Raw genomic sequence first — 4,345 nt, forward strand, 5'->3', positions numbered from 1 at the left:
ACGAAGCATTGAGGTGAATAGCAGAGCTGGCAGCTATTTGTTTCCTAAATATGTCAAGAGGTGTAAGGTAGAGCAAGGTGTCCAGTGCCGCAGACGGGGTCGTGCGAAGCTATCCGCTTATACATAGGCAGGCTGAACGTTGGACTTTATTTAGCTTATTCCTGTTTATACCTTTCTCTAAAGCAGTCCACCGTACTGCCTGTAATCGGTCTAATTACCGATGTGTATAGCCAAAGCGTAATTCTGGGTTGTAAACCCCATTTATTACCAATAGCTTTTTTGCAAGAAAAGAGAGCACCCAGTCCACACCGATCAGCCCAAAGAATTAGTCTGTCCAAGTCATTTTGTAAGAGTTCTTTTAGGATGTTAAGACAGCTGGTAAAAATTGCCACAAGGATTGGTGCAATTATATCAGAAGTCTTTTGTAATTCGGCTGGTATTATTCCTTCTGGTCCTGCAGCTTTAAATGGTTTGAAGCTGTTGAGAGCCCATTGTAGCTTATCCTTTGTGATTAGACCTTGTGGATATGTGAACTTGAATTTATAAAACTCCAAGTTTCGGTAAGAGAACTACCAGGAAAGTGAGTGTCCAATAGTAAGTTCAGCAATTCATTACTTGAATTTGTCCAGGAGCCGTCTGTATTTTTCAAGCAGCTTGGCATAGCTGGATCGGGAAGGTAGAGGGATAAGAACGTCCTTTAGTTTCAGGATTCATCTGGAGAAAATTCTCGAGAATCATTGACCTTACTCAGCGTCTACAACTCGACAAGTTCGACGTTGAGAGTAGAAGGAAAACTTACCTTTAAAATATGGTGGGAAGAAATGATGCCTATTGGATGGAACTTCAGTATTTTTTATCATTCATTCAAAAAAGGAGACCTTATAAACTTCGTTAACTATAGAGGAATTAGTGAACGCCTAAAGCCCATCGTTAACAGCGTCATATGTCTTTATTTGTGTGGCTTTGTACCAGAAAATTACACGGTTCATCAAATATTCACATAACTGCAGATCCTTGGAAACCAGGAAACCATCTCTTTATCGGTATAAAGGCCGCATCTACAAATTGCATAAGCGACATGTCTTGTATTGACAAGCCTGCCAAACTTGTCGGTTTGTACATGATGATCATTCTAAGTGAAGGTTATAAGCTGTAATATGATTTCTTTAACATAGTGAAAAGCTCCCAAGTCAATTCTAGAGGCGCTATCATATAAAAGTCTTATCAATTTCTCGCTTATGCTGAATCATTGGCATGATCGGAAGAACTCTGAAGTGATGTCAAAAGGACTTTTGTAAGTTTTAAAACAGAGGCGACAAAAATTGTCTTAGAGATTAATGAAAGCATGCTGTAATTAAAAAAAGGACATCGAAGTCTTTGTGAAAACGTCACTACCGAGGAACGTAACTCTGAGGTAGTTAGGGACTATTTCTACTGGGGCTCTGCTATAAATGCAAAAAGATGACAGCAGCGGTGAGATCAATGAAAGATTCGCCAAAAGGTTAAAAATCCAGTACCTGCGATGATTGGGTCACGTAGAACACATGGAAACCAATAATCCGACCCGGAACGTGTTCGAATCCACGCCCACAAGACAGCGTAGAAGAAAAAGACCGCGGATAAGGTGGCGCGCACAAGTGGAAAGAAATTTTATTCACCTTCGAGTGCGCAACAAGACACATCTAGCTAAAGACCGATCTAGATGGAGAAGGTCATTTCGTGAGGCCCAAGTTCACACAGCACTCTAGTGCTACCTCAAATAAGTAAGGAGTTCATTTGTTAGTAACAATTATTCGAAAATTTTGCAGAAATTATGTTCACTTTTTTAAAAAATCTTACACACTTTAAGAGCAGAAATACTAATCCGTTGGATATTTTAAATCTACCCACTAAATTTTTCTAAAAGTCTTTTTGGCATCTTTTTTTTTGGTGTAATTATCTGTTCAACAAAATTCATTGGAAATCGATATCTATACTGGTTCTTCTACAAACGCACTCACAGACGTATCTCTAAAAGTTTTAAGAAATGTCAACATTTTCAATTCCACCGATTACAATAACCTTCCCAAAGAAGTCAGAAACTAGGAAACATTCGACCTTCTATTAAAATTCCAAAACCAAATACTTTTTTTTATCATATTATATAATTTTTTCGGTGGTCGCTGTTTTTTGGATTACTAGAAAAAAAACTCTTATTAATTACATCACTTGTCTTAACCAATTTCCAAACTTCTATTCCTAAACAATAAACTGTTTATTCATTTATGAAATTGATGACAACTAATTTTCAAAAACAAAAAACCTGTTAAAAATCTCATAGCTTGTAACATTCCTTATCCTCTCTTAATTAAATTAAATGCGTGGACATTAATATCAAAAGAAATTCCATAAAGCAACACATTAACCAAAACAAATATGATTTACAGCACGACAATTGAATTTCAAGTCAAAAAAGATACAAATTAATAATGCACACCCTGTCATAACTTTTTCTAATGTCACAGCATGACTTCTTTTTCGGTATATTTTGAGTTGAGTCTAAGTTGATTTCATAAAACAAAATTTTATAACTTCTTTGATTGGAGAAATACCAACAGAAAAAAAGCTGAAATTAATCAAACACCAAACATGTTAAAATGTTGAATAAATCATTTTTAATCTTAAATCGATTACTTGCTTTTCTCAAGATGAATACGAAGTGTTATCTGTCATGTGAATTTTTGTTAGAATGAATTGTTTTATAATTATTAAACTTGTTTTATCGATGAGAATGATTATTCTCACGGTGTGTGTTTTTTAATGTTGACAAACAAAGTGGTCTGGTAGTTTTATTCTCTTTTTCTGTAGTTATTAAACAAGACACTTCCGGCTTAATCCTTTAATTATAAAAATTCCGTCTTGGTCGCTGATCATTTGACTGTGACTTTATTAGGGACAAAAGAACCTCAAAATAAAAAACAACCACTAATAATATTTCAGACGTATGTAATTATTAAATCTGGAAATGAAGAAAAAAACCGATACGAATAAAAATACAAAATTTTGAAATTTCTCAAAAATATTTGCCATCCCAGTCTAATGATTTAATGAGCTACTCCTGTGTCCTGTCCGATATAAAGGAGACTGCCTTTTTGTGTAATTATGTGCTCTTCGGAGTGGCATGTCCAAGTCCAAGACTCAGGTAGATGAATGGTTTCAAAATATACCCAAGTAGACTATCAATTTTAAATTTTGAAAATATTGTTAGCTAATTTAGAGGCAACAAATCAGTGATAGTTGTTTTTCGCTTTTTCGGTTCTGATATAAAATATTGTTACAAAAGTTAGCAGTTTTTCAAATTTGTTATTTTTTTAAGAGATTTTCTTGAAGGCGGAACTTTATGCACAATTTGGCAAAATTTTTGAGTTTATTTGTTACCTTCATAATTCATCCAATACTTTATTTCAATTAGGAATTTTGAATAAGTTGACATATGGAGAAATATTTGTTTAACGTGAAACTAATAATTTTGAGTTTCTTATTAATTTGAATTTATGACTAATTTTAAATTTCTTATAATGATTTGCTTTATTTAATTAAAAAATTACAACTGTGGCAAGTTCTGTGTCCAAGAGAAAAAAAAGCACATTTAAGATGTGGCAATGCAATTTATAGGTTAGGTAAGTTAAGTTGAGTGAAGTAAAGTTGTATATATTTCATAAAAATGTGTTTAGAAAAATTAGTATGCAAAATGTAGTAAACATCCTCCCCACCTTGAGGAGATGCGGTTTCCTCAATTTCATTAGGAAGTCTTCTTAGTTAGCGCGTTCAATAATGCCAGTTGACGTTTTTATTTTGTTGCTTTGCGAACGATGTCATCCTTTCCCGGCTGCACCTCTATGATTTTTCCCTGCTTCCATTTGAGCGGTGGTGAGTTTTCTTCAACTATGAGCACGACATCACCGATTTTAAGATTGTTCTGTGACTGTGACTGCTTCCACTTTGTTCTCAGTTGCAAGTTTTGGAGGTATTCTGTCGACCAACGTTTCCAATACTTTTGAAAGTACCTACCATTGAAGGAGCTGATAACGACTCAATGATTTGATGGATTTCACCTCTATGACGTCTGGTTCTGGGAAGCAAGTAAGTGGACAACCTATAATAAAATGACCTGGGGTTAGTGCATATAAATCAGAAGGGTTATCAGATATTGGAATTATAGGTCGTTAATTAAGTACAGATTCGATTTGAATTATGATCGTGTTTAGTTCTTGAAAGGTTAAAGATGCATCCTGTAATATACGCTTCATGTGAAACTTTGCTGACTTAACGGCAGCTTCCCACAATCTTTCGAAATGAGGGGATC

This window comes from Eupeodes corollae, chromosome 1 (genome assembly GCF_945859685.1).
Source record: "Eupeodes corollae chromosome 1, idEupCoro1.1, whole genome shotgun sequence".
Classification (NCBI taxonomy): domain Eukaryota; kingdom Metazoa; phylum Arthropoda; class Insecta; order Diptera; family Syrphidae; genus Eupeodes; species Eupeodes corollae.